Source organism: Coturnix japonica, chromosome 5, assembly GCF_054131305.1.
Source record: "Coturnix japonica strain WE chromosome 5, WE-NBRP24, whole genome shotgun sequence".
Taxonomy (NCBI): Eukaryota; Metazoa; Chordata; class Aves; order Galliformes; family Phasianidae; genus Coturnix; species Coturnix japonica.
Window position 1 is genome coordinate 28,119,598 of NC_140667.1, and position 16,052 is coordinate 28,135,649.

General features: G+C 38.5%; 1 protein-coding gene and 1 long non-coding RNA gene across 12 annotated transcripts in view; one reads left to right on the plus strand and one right to left on the minus strand.

Annotated features, from left to right (window-relative positions):
• RAD51B (RAD51 paralog B) overlaps positions 1 to 16,052 on the minus strand; it is a 353,109-nt gene that overhangs the window by 222,590 nt on the left and 114,467 nt on the right. The window lies entirely within an intron of this gene.
• Positions 1,214 to 3,681, plus strand: LOC116653465 (uncharacterized). 2 transcript variants are annotated; one of them, XR_014946647.1, is made up of 3 exons: positions 1,214 to 1,624; positions 2,821 to 2,942; positions 3,607 to 3,681. It is a non-coding gene; the product is annotated as an uncharacterized LOC116653465 (long non-coding RNA). The 2 variants fall into 2 exon arrangements; XR_014946646.1 differs by having other exon boundaries at positions 1,327 to 1,624; positions 2,818 to 2,942.

Genomic DNA, 16,052 nt, shown 5'->3' on the forward strand with positions numbered 1-16,052 from the left:
TACTGCATGCTGCACTGCTAACTAGCTTTCCAAACAACCCTTTAAGAGTAATTCTTTACCCAGATATTAAATGTATAACATTATAACAAATTTTCTCTTCACATCTATAAGTAAAGTAGGCGTGCTTCTCAAAATTTAAAAGTTACTTCTTAGGAAAGACAGCTAATTCTTCACTTCTTGAACAAGGCTGTATCTTACAATTTCTGCTTCTAACAGAAAACATAGTGGGTAAATGACATAATAAGGCTCCAATGTCATTTTTCCTTGTTTATTCCAGTTTAACATACCCAGGTGGGCTTCTTTAAAATAATACACCTACAAATTGTACACGGAGTCATGTCTCTGATATCAGGCCAGTAATAAATCAGAATTTTCACTGCTAAATTAAGGATTTATTAATGAAAAAAAAACAACCTACAGCCTTGCTTTATTGTTTTCTTGAAGTCATACAAGCCCTCCTGAATTCTATAAAATGCATTTCTGTAACTAAGCCAACACATTAAATACATCCCTCACAGGGCTTAAAAACAAAACAAACAAAATAAGAGCAATTGATCTTGTCAGTTGATAAAGGTTATTGTTTCTAACTAAGTTCCTATCCATGCTGCGCCCATGAGTACTAGTTAAACTTTAACTCCTCTATTCATCCTATCTTCTATCAGCATCCTTCCAGCTGAAGAGGTTCACCCTCCACTTGCTTTCACAAAACAACATGAAAGAGCATGTCAAGCAATTTACAGTCACAAAATGAACAGCAGTGTCTCTCAGGTCTTGTATTCTCATACAGGACAGTTAGCATAGGACAAGCAAACATCAAATCCATTTACTGGCTAAACATACTCAACCAACCACTGATCCTCATTGACATAGGCACCAAAGGACCAATTTCACAATTCTGAGGAAAGCTGAGTATTTTCATTACACACACATGGGATTGCTGATAGAGTACCCAGAGATGGTTTTAACACCTGAATTAGGTACCACTGGCAGTATCCAAAATAAGCTAAAAATTAAGATGTGAGGAAGAATTAATTCATCTTACGTGAACGATTACTTCTTAGTAGTGAAGGTTTGTAGCAGGGCTGAAACTGTCCCTCCAAACAAACCTGGACTTTGAATTACTGAATTACAGAAGAGTTATTTGCAAATATTACCTCCTCCCATGACAAAACTCTACCACGTTAAGCCAAGCAAGGCTGAACACATGGACTGCATTAAAGAGATGTGTCATTTGAGAAGCAAAATAGACAGAATTTTACCTCAGCCTGTTCCAGTTCCCTGCTCCCAGTGCTCTCTTATTTAACAGACTGTGTCCACTACAATGTTGTTAAAATGTTAATTACAGTGATTATTTTCCAAAAAGTACAAGAAAAAGCCAGATCTTCTATTTATACACAGATTTATCTTCACTATCTCTAACATGTTTGATTTGGTTACACAAGGGGCAGTGAAAACATCTTATACCTCACATAACTATATTTTGGTGCAGACTCTCCATCCAGAAACACCCACTCCACACTGCAAAAATCCTGAAGCCATTGGACTGTGTCAGAGGACACCAGCATTTAGCATAGCTGCTTGGCTGCCCGGCACTGCTTTCTTGCAGACCTTTCTAAACTAAAAGGTACGTCTTTACAAAGGTACCCTCTACCCTGATGTGTTTTATTTCTCTTTCAAAGCTCCTTACTGTCCCTCCTATTGAGGGACACAAGAGCAACATACAGTTACAGCTCTAGTGGAAATTTCTTCTACAGTGTTAAGCAAAGGAATGTCTTATACTTGAACAGATATACATGTATGTGTGTAGATGTATAAGGAGTACCTCCCAGACATCATCTAATATAAACAGTGTGTTAGATTATCTCCAAATGTCTGTTGGAGAACACATTTCAGTACATGACATATGAAAGAGAGAGAAAAGAGAGAAAAAAAAGAGGGAGGAAGAGAGAAAAAAAGAGAGAGAAAGAGAGAAAAAGAACATATGCATAAAACAGTTGTTAATAAAATCATTTTATGCCTTACTGATATTAACATAATTTGATCTTCAGATATGACAAGTATCAAAGTAGCATGAGAATGTACACGAAGCAGAAGAATATAAGGTAGCTGTTCCACATGACATTGGTTGCAACTCCAATGGCAACTGCTGCTGTAGATTGGTCCTGTATATTTTCTAAATTGAAAGCTTCTTGTTTATTCTTCCAAACCACAAGAACTACCGTTATATTGCTATACTTAACACAGCACTTTGCTACTCAATTAATGCATTCCTGTTGTATCCTTTACTAGAGCTTTTCACTGCAGTCCAGACTGTACCTTAGCAGTCCTGATATGTTTTGGATTGGTTATGAAGAGGGTGAATGTACAAAGTGAGGGACAGGAGAGGACAACATCATTCCAAGAAACTGTAAGCTCAGGAAATCTGTCTAAAGAAAATAATGCCATTTAGGTTAACTGTTCTTCCCTTTCAGAGATACCACCAGAACTTCAGACACCATCTCACAAACTTGTAGGAGGAAACAAAAATCTGGAAGCTACTAAGAATTGAATTTCTTAAGTTTTTTACTATGCTGATAAAATCCAAAGTATGTACACCTTGTGCATTCAAAAGAGCCTAGATAGAACTTTGAGTATCAGATGAGAGAGCTCTCCCATCTGTTTTTAAAAGACAGAAAGTTCTCATTCATGCCTAAGTGGGCAATAGTAAGGGAAGGCTTTGATAGCTTTCTCACCAGTAAGCTTTGTAATTGTGCAAGTTATGGTTTTAATTGTAAATGCAAGAATACAATAATCATGAAAGAATTTCTTTGTTTCCAGCAGCTCTTCTCCCTCTGAAGCACTAATTTTGGCTACTGCCAGAAACTGCATGCTGGTTTTAAGAGACTGACTGCATCACAGCTTACATTAATTTGAGTTCACAGTATGAACTCAAGTATGAACGGGTAAGTATGAAAAGCAACACTCAGACATTTGTTGAAGGATCACTTCAATAGCTTTCTTCAACTCAAATATATTGTTTGGGGGCAGAGAAGCTCAAATAAATGCAGCTTAACCTTGTCAGTGTAACGTCTTTTGCAAAGCTTGAGCTCCTTGAAATGGAGTTTTTTTTTGTCTGCACCTACGGCTGTGAAAACAGCTTCAGGATTAAAACCACGGCCAGCACTGCCTACGTGCCACAAGAGAAGAGCAACATGGCCACCAGATCAAGATTAGAAAGATTACGCACATGAAAGCAGTTAGAGTGGTTAATCTGCTACTACACCTACAGTAACTGGGTGTAGCTGCACCCTTTCTAACAATGTCAAGGTTGTATTCATTTAGCCATCCGAGACATGTGAAAAGACAAACAGAGTTTCTGGCACTGCAATCCACTGTGGTCTATTTAGAGCACATGGCTATCTCAGCAGTGATTCAGAGCAGGAGAAGGTTGAGGTCGCTCCTCAGCCAGACGTGATGACTTAGGACAAAAATATTTCAACTCTCTGTGGCTTGAGTGAGTTCTGATTTTGAGCTGTGCCTCCCACAAGCAGAAAACAGCCATTTATTTAGTGCGGTATAGAGGAGAATAAATTATTTCTAACCTTAACAAACCTTCCTCTTCCACAGACAATTATTCAAAACACACATCATAGTGGATTCAACTGGACCTGCAATAGTAATAAAGGCAATCCTATGAAAAAAGCTGAGCATCTGGTGGCTTAAGGCATTTTATTTATTACTTCAGTTAAAGAAGATCATGTGCAATCTATGCACCCACTGGCCTCTGAAGAAATTATGCTGGATAAAAGCTATTTCAGTTCCTATATTCACTCAATAAGAGTAAATAGATGGCTGCAAAGGAAGCTCCCACATGCAGTACCCAGCACATGCTCACCTGGCCTGGGCACAGATGGGGCCGCTGTGGGAGTGGAAAGCAATGGAAGGACGATACAATTCATAATCTCCAAAGGTTTATCAATACCAAATCACAGAGAAGAAATGTGTATTCTGTGCATAAACTGAAAATATATAAGTGAAATATATAAGTATTAAATATAGCTATTTGGTGACATACAGCAGCTCACTCAAATTATCAGTAATTATTACAAGGAAGGTACTAGAAAACAGCAATATTGACAGGGTGAGTGCAGATCACACAGCTCTTATGCACAGTTTTCCTGTGTGCTTATTGGCTGGCTGTCTCTTCACTTCCAAACTGTGAAGTTCACTACTCATTTTTCCTACATACAGTGCATGCAAATTTTGAAGTAATGAAAGGGTCCATACTCAAAGATGGTGTAAAAGCTGCATGTTGCAGGTTAGGAGATACTTTATGCTTACTGTTCATGCCCACTTCATCATGTACAAACATTCTTAAGCACACATGGAGAGCTGATGAACGGAGGACGGGAGATGTACAACCCAGAAGAGACATTTCAGAGGTCACCAGTGAGCAGGGCACAGGGATGCCACAGAGACTGCCACGGCCATATTTGCACTGCGTGAGGAGGGAGCAGACCCTGCTGGGGGTGCAGTCACATGAGAATTCTGTTTTGGCAGCAAGACAGGTTTTTAAAAGCACCATCCTTGCTTACCTTCACCTTCTCATTAATGTCTCATGGTGTGCTTTTTCAGGAGGTTATTTTTAGCCTGGATTTTTTCCCTCAGACTGTGCCACACAGTGAAACCATTAACACTTAAACCAATGCTGAACAACCCCAACACGAGGAAAGGAACAAATGCCTTTTCAAATCCCATACGAACAGCTGTATTCACCTCTGCACCTTTGACAAATCAAGTGCACAAGTAGAAGAAAATGCCAACCTTTTATCGATGATTTAAGCAAGTAAGTTTCATAGAAAGCAATCATTCTATTTTTATGAGATCAGCTGGTGCAAGTTACTACAAAACAAAAAAGCCTTCCTGGCAAGTTTCTCATCAGTTGACCTGAATTTTTATTATTTACAACTCAATTCCTGTTTACTAGTACAGGATGAGAAATGAGGGAAGAAAACAAAAAAAATATTTTTAGTATAATTTTAATTCTGTAATAATAAGAAAAACATTTTCAAACTCCAAAATCAATTACATTGCATTCTTTGGTAATGTCAATAAGAAAATGACACTTAAAACATGAAATGATTCTTAGAAAGTTATGTATCGTCTGTTTAGTCAATTGATCATTACTGTAAGTATGCTACTGGATGTATCTCAGGATATTTTGTTTCTGGAATTCCTATTTATTAGTGAAAGCATTAAGATACCACCTGGAATAATATGCATTTCAAAACAGAAGAGGATTGGTGGCATGTGGAATGGAGTATCTAGCTCAGAAGGAATGAACTTAATCTGAATTAGAATTTGAATTGAATGCAAAAAGAACAGCCCACATCACCTGACCACACTGAAGCACTAACCCATACAGAAGAGGAAAACAAATTACACTGGAACAGAGCACGCCATACACAAAAGATGTTCAATATATTCCTAAAGGTACAAACTATGCAGAAAAAAAGTGCGTAAATTAGAAAACAGAACTTCACTAGCTTGTGAAAAGGGGATGATTATCATAGCTGCTTGTGAAAGCAGAACAGTTCCAGCAAATCCACAAAGTTCACACAGGAAATGAAATGAAATCTCAAAATAACATCTGTGCTAGCAACAGCAACAGGCACACAAAGAATCAATTTTAGCTTCTAGGGCACTCCAAATACTGGACATTCTCATACCATGATCACTACCTCAAGTGTTTCCACTTACTCCTGTTGACCTCTTAGTTCACTGCACCCTACACTAAGGCATTTCAGCCTGATAACCCTAACGAGAGTTAACTGCACTGTTTTGCTGCCTGTATTTTCTTCTGTGCTTGTGCACACGGTGGCACAGCAGCAAAGCTGACAGTATACAAGCCAGCGCAAGAGCAGATTAAAAAGCTGTCCAGGGTTGGTTCTGCTGGGTGCACTGAACATAGAAACTAGAGCAAGGTGTGCCACAGGAGCAAAAGGCTGACTGAAGGGACTGCTATATCAGCTCATGTCATCCTTGAAGCCACAGCCTAAGCAAGTCTCTTAAATTCTTTTGAAACGTTTTTATGGGAATTCAGAGAAACAATTCACCACTGTACATGTAGCAGTAGATAAGAAAAATGTGATTGCATACAAAAGTCAATTTAGAGTGCTCCAACAGAGAAACAAGTCCAGTTTCTGATATAGTCCACAGTAAAACAAAAAAATATTATTTACACAAAATTCCCAGACATATTACATTCCACTTAAAAATAAATAGGAAAAATCACAAAAGATCAAATTCCCCTCCTTGCCAAGTCCGCACACTCACACACTGAATTAAGTCTGTCTCATTCACTGTGATTTACTCCTATCAGCTGCCAAGCAACACTTTGCTAGGAGGGCACCAATGTTTTGCAAAGCAACTTGTATATACAGAAGAGACATTCAAACTAAGAAGACTGCATGAAAAAGTCTCCATGGGAGACTCTCCTTCTAATACAGATGAAGATAACTGAGTGTTCACACATTCAAGCTGACAGTTTTCAGCATTTCCTGCCAATGAGCCCAGCAGTTCAATACCCAGCCTTTCTGTTCCAGCGGTTATTTGCCCTGATGCATCCACAGAGGCAAGGGCAGATTGCAGGTACCTTTCCATGGAGATCAGCACAGATTACACAAACAGCACAGCAATTCACCCAGTCCTTCTCGCCCAGCTGAGGACAAGGAGGTTATCAGTCTGGAATATATGATCAGGCCTTTCTCAAGCAGGGTAATAGCAAGAAACACTATGGGAAACCTGTTTATTATGTTTCCATTCCTCTGTTGCTGCCATGGAACTCCACCTATCCCTGATACATATTTATTCAGGTGAACTGCCAAAGAAAGAAACCCTTCCTCTGCACCTGAGCCCCACGGTTTAATTCTTCGTTTACTCAGGTTCATAAAAACTGATAAATTGCCAAAAAGAATTTCCTCAGAGGCGAGCAAACAAGCTACAATAAAAACATGACAAAGAGGTAGCAAACAAGGCTATGGAAGTTAATTATTACCAAGGTTAAGTGTGTAATTTCTCTTTCACAATACAGGTCTGACTGCCTGCACATGCTGCCAGGAGAGCTTAAAGAACCAGACCGGGCTGCAAAGAAATGGCCCACCAGGAAGGAATCCAGGAGGTATCCACAAGGTCTTAAGGCTCTCAAATCCTTTGTCTCAGCTCAAGGCCTGATCTGAACAAGGGTGCATATGAACATGCCACTTCGTTCACTCTCTCAGTTTCTTTCCCATCACGTTACTGAGAAGTGGGCAGGCTAGTAGGGAGGAAGCAGCTTTTGGTGTTAATGAACCACAGCCTAAAGGACAAAGCTCCCCAGGAGCAGTGAAGGAGATCACCAGTTTTGACACTTCCACTGGGTTCCTGCCAAGGTGTTCCAATTTGCTCTAGGGGAGGATAAAACCCAATAGGATTGAGAACGCTCCTTGGACATGGCAGAACAGTGCCACCCATGTGCTGGCAGGCCAGATGTTGTGGTGCTGCACAGGCCAACTGCTCTCATGTCACAGGGATGCCACAGCCACAGGTCAGCCACCCCCAGATCATCCCTTGGCCATCTCCTGATGCTTCTGATCTTCATCTACATGGACTCTCTAGGTCAAACACCCCAAAGAGTGCATTTGTTTTCTTATTTCCACATCACACACTCTGGCTCACCATCTCTCTAACATCATTTTTCCAACCACTCCCCGTAGAGCTGATTCCTAAACCACGGTCTGGAAAATGGTGGCTTTGGCAGCAAGCTCCAGGAACCACAATTAAGAAAAAATGCTAAATTTGTTTCTTATGCACAGCCTGCAATAAAGTCTGAGAGTTCACGGTGTTCTTGTGGTAAAAACCACCACTTTTGGTATTGTTTAATACACATTAAAACAATCACAGGAAGTGATCAGTTGCCTGCACACAAAGTTTGTGGTTAATCTTTGAACAGCAGCCATAACACCATCTTAAAGGCTGCCTCACTGTAATATAGATTTCTTTACATGCTTTATTGCAATTATATTGCCTATATTGCCTATTAACTAAATTACTACTGGACTCACCAGCCCAACTGGTAAACAATCAGACCTCATGTGCAAACTAAATGTTCACCAATTTATTCTTTCTCAGCTGGAATTTACCTGGAGATCTAAAGGAGAGACTGCAATAAAGCAAGTAGTAAATCTCCAGCAGATATTTCCAGTTAACCTAAAAACGGGAGTGAAAGTACTGCATGCTGTATAAATTGTCTGTCTACCAGAATGTATCAGAAAGAGGAGTCCATGGCTCAAACTGAGAAGTTCTTTCACCAGTGACAACTTTTTTTTTTGTAATCAGAGAATGGGAGGAAGCACTCCAGCACTTTAAGTCACATTCACATACTTTTGCTTTTATTTCCACAGAAGGATATTTTCATTTGGCTGCAAGTGCTTTCTTACTAAGTTTGCCTACATTGATTAGCCCACACTGTAATCAAAAGGAGTAACACCTTGCTTCCCCTGTCATTTGTATTACCTGGTCATCCTTGGTATCAGCATTCAGGTAGATATGCTGGTGGAAAATAACATCACTACAAAGAGATCCACTGTATACTAAACAAGCCTCTCCAGTGAAAGGCTTCAATTTCTAAGATCTGTACCTAATGTCTGAATACCATACCCAAGCCAAAAGCATCATCATGCTGCATAAATAACACATTTGTGATGCAAATACTCAACTAACTGGGCAAACTGAATCTTCCTAAGACTGAAGCCGCTATTGAGAATTTCAATTTCCATACAAAAAGAAGCTATCACAGCTAAATGGATGCTGGAAACTTTAGCGTTAGTATCAAACATATCCAAGTTAATATATTGTCTTAAAGCAGTATGGTAAGAGGAAAGTGTTTACCAAATGCAGAGATGGGAGGCTGACAGGTACAGTAAAGAGCCTAGGACTGAATTATCGGGGGATTTTACAACAGTAAGCTCACACACACAGTCACAAGTCAGTTGGAAAAGCCTGCCTTGTGAGTGCCAAATTCATAATACAAAATGCTATACAAAGTGCTTGCCAGTGATAACACTAACCTTCTTTCCTTTGTTAAAACAATCTAGGTATATAGAAAAGTAAATGAAATAGAAGATTGCACAAGTAGACATGATTTACATCAAATAGATTTCTAAGAACTGGTACAATCATTAGGATTACTGCTTTTTTTGATAACTGTTTTCTTTGTTATCTGTTCAAAAATCTGCTGTAAATATGAGGTGAAAAAATGCATACAGCACTGACTGATAATATATGTGGTCCACATCAGTTTATTTATAGCTTAACGTTTAGATGATGCGGTAAGTGTGGGGTTGGACCAGAAGATCTCAAGGGCCTCCTTCTAACCTAAACAAATATGTGAGAAGATTTTTAAATAAGTTGTCTAATGTGAATTCCTCTGCTGGTATGTAAAAATGTTCCACTCAGTTCACAGTAAACAATCTACCAAAAGGAAATCTAAATTTGAAATGTGTTTGTTTTTAGTTTTAAAAAGAATCAAGGCAGCAGGTTTTAATTTCTAATGGCTTTTGCATCGTCTAAATTCCAGTGCATACTGAAGACAGCGCAGACAATTTTGAAATCAAACAAAAACAGATGTTTATCAAACTTTGACATGGAGAGCAGAGAAAAATTCTGGTTTTCCTGACTAATATTTCTTCATGACCCTCATGACCACAGAAACTGGATAACCAAAGGCCACTGACCACCTAATCTGCAATCTTGCTTCTAGCACTGACCAATGCCTGAAACTTCACAGAAAGGACAGAAAGTTTGCAGTGACCTACAGTTTCTTGTGCAGTGTTGTATGCACAGACAAGTAGTTGGCAGCCCTACGTTCAACATTTTGCAATCTGCCAGGCGATAAGAGTTGACACATAGTTGTCTTCATCTCTTTTTAGGATGCATAGAAGTCAAATAGGGAATTAAGCCATCTTTTCCCTTCCCCAACAAACAGAACATTCTTATTTAAACCACTCCACTACAGACTGGCAGTATAAATTAGACTTTTTTTTTTTTTTTTTTTTTTAGCAGCTGCCTCCATTTAATTCCCTCGATCTTACACAGCTTGGGTCACAAACTTTCAGCAGGCATTGCTACGAATCTCAAGCACCAGCCTTCTACCTGCCCTGTAGATCTGAGACACAAATTCCCTCCCATCACCACAATATAGACTTCATGATTCCTGCTTCTGTTACCTGAACTAAACTACTTAATCCATGCTCTTCTGATAAAATCTCTCTAGATATTTAAGCCAGATAAGAGAATATCCATTAATTGATTCCAAAGTTAGAGAACATTATTTTGGAGACCATGTGATATTGAAAGACCGAAACGCTTTCATACACCGCTTAATTTTATGAGGCACTGAAGCAATGGCTCTGCCTTTAGCGACATTCACAATGGTGCTTAAAATCCTAACTGCAAGTAAACAAAATCTAAAAACAGCCCCAGGAATAAATGGGAACAACAATGCATCTACTCAAAATCATTGTGAGCACAAGTTAATTCAAATGCCAAAACAAGTATGCATTTCAATGCTCCCTAGCCTGTCACATAAAGTTGCAAGGGCAAACCACCACATGACCCTGCAAGCATTTTATTGAACTGCTAGAGGTGTGCAAACCAGGTATTTGGACAGGACATTCTGACCTCTGCCTGACCTCATATAAATTTAAGAGAAAATCCTGGCGATAGATATCAAAGACTTTACAAGAGTATGTTGAGGGCACCTGCATGAGTCAGTAAAACTCAGAACAGGCAAGGGGGTTTGCTGTATTTAATGCACACTTTACAGCAGCCCCATAACAACAGAATACCACTCTCTCAGGGATGCTGGGGCAGAACATAGGCAGTACAGCCAGTGGGTGCCAGCAGCTTGTCACTTGGCTTCTGGTTAGTACAAAAAACAGTGTTTGTGGAAGTGGATAACACTTGATTTGGGGATTCTGTCAGTCTCAGATGCTTGGTATTTCTCTTGATATTTAAATTCTGTGTATTACTCAATAACACATTTGTTACTGTTGTAAGCATTTTTGACCACAACTACACAAATGAAAAATGGAGAACTCATGAAATGGTAGCAAGATAAGGAACCTCAGGATACCGCTGATTTTAAAATTAGTTTCAAGCCATTATTACATCTTGAGGTTGCTGCATCAGCTTCAGAATGATTAAGGCTTGTAAGTGTGCTGCTGCTCAAACCACAAAGACTCAAGAGGTGTTTTACAGTGAAGGACAATGTAAGTGTAGTACACTGAGAAAAACTCCACAACTGTAAAGCTATTAAACTGTGAATTTGACTGAAAAAAGCTGTAGAGGGCCCACTAGTCAGCTTATTTAATACTGGAGAATGCAATAGGTAATGCCAGATGATGCTGCACCATCTTTCCCAGGATTCATTTAGTAAATCTTTTAAATCTTCTTTTTGTCAGAACCTCTGCAAATTGTTTAAGTAAGATAAATTTTGAGGTGTATGATGTACGAAAAACCACCTTTCTTTTAAGCTGTTACATGAAGGTTGCAGCTGTTCATTTTACATAAAGTGCAATATACTGTTCTCAGCACAGCAATGGTCAGAGATGCTCCCAATTCTGAGAAAACTCTAGATCTAGAGGAAGCAATTGTCTGAATTTTTAACGTATCTGATCATTATTTTCACTGCTGAAGACAGACCAGGTTCACAGACATTAAATTGCTGTGGGTTTTTAAGGAGTATACTTTATTGAGCAAGACAAAAATAAAGGACAGAGTAAACTGCTCTAATCTCTGACTCACTGAAGTTTATTTTGCTTCTGGATATTTCATGACTGAAAAAAAGTTTCATTCTCTGGCAGCTGTGGGCCCTCAGTTCCCTGCAGAAGGACAAAAAGTTGATTTTACTAATGTGATAGAAAGGAAGAAATGAGAGAGATGTGCAAAATGTCCTCAAATATTTTCTACTATACATTGATTCTACTCAGGAAACAAATCCTAGTCTCTAAAGATGTGTTTTTGAACCAGCTCAGTCCCTTCTATCCATCCCCCAGGAGTGGTTATGTCAGAGGAACCTCTGCTCTTCACAGGAAAAACAGATATTTTGTCAGCGATTATTTTTTAAAAAGGTGATGAGGAGTGGATGGAAATTGGAGCCAAAGATCCTCCTAGGGTTTGTCTACGCAAAGGAGTCACTAGCAGTCAGAAAAGTCACCTCTGGGGAAACTGTGTCCCCTCTCTGAAGTACAGTGTTCCCCTGCCCCACTCCCAGTTTTCCTCCCCTAGTCAACCACAAGGGAATATTGGAATACAAACATGGTGATTACCTAGAAAACAATTTGGCATATTGTTATGTGAACTGGAAAGTTATTAATAGCAGTATCCACTAAGAAAAAAGCATGGGAAATCTGCAATATCAGGGAAAGAGGATAGCTGGATATTCCAAGAACAAGACAGTTTACTTGTACAGAAGCTCCTACAGGATCTGGCCAGGAGATCAGCAGCAGTTTTCAGTAACACCACTAAAAAAAGCCTCCTGATCATCTGAACATACTTTCAAACCTTCCAGAAAAAGAACAACAAACAAAATAAACCAAAACAAACAAACAACAGTATTTGGTACAATTCCAACAACAGTTTTTGGAATACTTCTAAGTTTTTGCAGCCATTGATAATCAACTTCAATGCTATGAGCACTGCCCTTTGCAGGTTTAAGCAAACAAAATTGTAAGGATACAATAAGATCGCCCAGAAAGCACCTGTATTTCAGAAAGAAAAAAACTCTAAGTAAAAAGTGACATTGCAGACTGTATCTATCAGAGGTTAACTAAAAAGAGACCCACAGCGCTGGCTGCTAGCACAGAAGCCACCTTTGGAAAGCCTAGCTTCTTCCTAGATTTCCCTGTTCTCCTTTTCCCTGCAACTTAAAAGAAGAATACCGTTTAGATGGATCAGAAGATCTAAAATATATTTCTCCGTCTTTTCTAGATCATTTGTGTCTGTTCAGAACTGAACGTGACACAGGCCTACACAGGTGAGGGAGGTTCACGCAGTTTGAACTCTACAAGAGTCTAAGAAAGAAACGTTGGGGTTTTTTTTCCTATTTATATCACTTCACTGTTCTGCTCATAGACTGCTCAGTAATATTAGGGCTAATTCTAATATTTCAGACTTTTAAATAACTTGAACAGCTACTATTTTAAAATAAATCTACCAAAAATGGTTTCCTTATTCTCCTTCTTCTGCCCCAAAACATCAGTTTTCTCTTCATTTCAAAAATTGTTGTGCTTTAAACTACAACAGGGTAAACAGGAAGAACTATGTTATTATAACTTACAAGATAGTAGAGCATACAGCAGTGACCAAAAAAAGAAAAGGGTACAGAATGGATTCTTAATGTTCTGGTAAGTCACAACAGCTAGAAATAGACATTTATTTTGTCACAACTAGAATCAGATAACCCAATAAAAAGAGGAGGCACAGCTTCGCAGTGGAACATAGAACATTTTCTTCCAAGATGATTGGAAGACTGAAGATACCAGATCACTGAATCAGCAGTATTTTTTACCTTATCACAGACAGCAGATCTGATCTTGATAGATAAATGTTGACAAACATAAGCTGACTCACAGAACTGATATTAAGCCATCTGTGAATGCACTATGACATCCTTTCTCAAAAAAGAGCTGGACACCCAAGTGGAAATCAAGAAACTGAAAACCAGAGAAAAAAACCCTCATCTCTCTTACTATTTTGAGAGTCAACGGTTGACAACTGAGGCATGATCAAACCATATGTACAATAGCTGGATATTTCCCAATGTTTCCCTACATTTTCATTTATTTTTACACCTTCTGTTCCTATATTTCAAGTCCTATTTGCAGATATCTTAAGGAATACCAAGTCAAATGCAAATCAAGTTTTTGAAGTACAGAGTGCAAAACTGGTCCTACAGCGCTGTTACACTACAGGAAGTTGTTTCAGGCTGTCATCTAAGTACGAGGAAAGCACGGCTAGAAGCCAATTTAAAAAAGCAATAGTTTTATCCTCCAAAAGTATCTTTAAGTGACAACACTTAATGTATATCCCCTCTAGAATCACAAAGGAACTGACAACAACCCCGAGATTTAAGCCAAAAGGTACCAGATGTGCATATGGTATCTCGTAGTTAATTTGGTCATCAAAAAGTATACTAAGTGCTATACTGCTGTTCTGAAAAAGACAAGGTGCTGGTATATTTTGGGCTATTCAACTTTCTCCACTCAATTATGTCTGTTTAAAAAGAGAAGTAAAGTTTTATACTGCAAGGTCAAAGTGGTGTAGTTTTCTATCAACAGATAAAAAAACTAAACTACATAGATCTTGTAAATAAACGAATGCTCTTCAGATAGTAAATTCCTAAATAGTCCCCAGAAGTCATAAGTAATACTACAGGAGCAAAACAGTTTTAAGATGGGAACAAACGTTTTGAAAATAAAAAATGTGGTTGAAAGGTTCTCTGCTTCTATACAGCTGTGTGTGAAAAAAAACAAAACCAGCTCATTCATTTAATTAGAGGAAAAATATATCCTGGAAAGAAACAGTGTTTTGCAAATCAGGAAAATTACAGTGCTATTTCCCTTGTAGCTAACATACCATTTCTGATTTCTAATGTGAAAGATCATAAAACTGTTTGGTGGTGGAAAGAACAGTAAATTCAGGCTATTCGAAGATTTAAATAGAACTATTTCTAGTTTTATTAGGCATATCAAAATCATAGCTAAACCTCAGCAGCAGGCTAGTGCTTTTAGGAAAACTGTAGTTAAATCAGTAAAAGTTTATGTTCCTTGGCACACGGACACCATCCTATTAAGCCTCTTTAAAGTCCAGTATCTTGGAGGAGGTAACATTTACTGTTTACTATACTCCTGGTTGTTAATAGTTACCAGGAAGGTCCTGTTTTTCCATGACATCAGTTGCATTCCAACAGAAATGTGTGCTCAGGAGCTTCAGTAATGACTGTAGTCTCCAGCAACCACAGCTCTGGCCAAAATCCTCTACACATGCAGAGCAGATGAGTAGAATTAATTTCAAGAAAAATTTACCTGGAATTTCTGATTTGGTTCCCTGCAAGTTAGAAATTATTATTTTTGTTCCTCAGCTCTTTTGATGGAAGCTGGAGTTGTAAGAACACAATGAAAACACAATTCTTTTAGCCCTTTAAGGATATGGATATATGAGATACCTCAACATTTGATACTGATATAGCCAGTTTCAACAGTACTACATAACATAAACTCAGTTCCGATAACGCTGATGGTATCATACCTCTGAAAAGTATCATTACTTAAGTTTTAAAATAAACATCCTAATGCTTTATTTTCTATTTGAAAATATTCAATACCATCGTAGCAGTGTTTTCACTCTTTTAGAGTCAAGTATAAAGATTATGCGTGCAGCTCTGATTCTGTCATCCCTGTATCCAGTGCAGTATGCTTCCTTATTTTTTCTCTTTCCTATACACAAATTATCCTCACCTTCATTAACTCACAGGCTGAGGTATTTCAAAACAGAATGAACTAATATTTCAAAGTTAGTATGTCTTACCTGCCTCATGCCCCTCTTTCATTCATTTGTTTTTCTGAAATGCTGATTAAAACATTCCATTCCCAATAATACACCATCAAAAGTCAACTGCTAGAGAAACATACGGATTCTATAGCCTTGCATAATACTCTACGAGGGCAGGACCAATTTTCAGGTGCCATACTGTTTGCAGGAAACAAAATATTGAGCTACAACCTAAAGACTGAGGGAAACACCATAATACATATAATCCTGTATACAGACAGCAATAAAGCATGCAAATGTTACCTATGGAAATATTTAGCAGCAGTAAAGTAGAACAACAGTTTTGAACTCATGTTTATGTATGCTACTAATCTTAATTATTATGAAGTGCTCTACTGTAAAAGCTGAGTATCTTTCAGGCCTTGTTCCAGACCTGCTTTTCCTTTACACTTAGTCTGCCCCTTCCCTCTGCCCTGTTATAT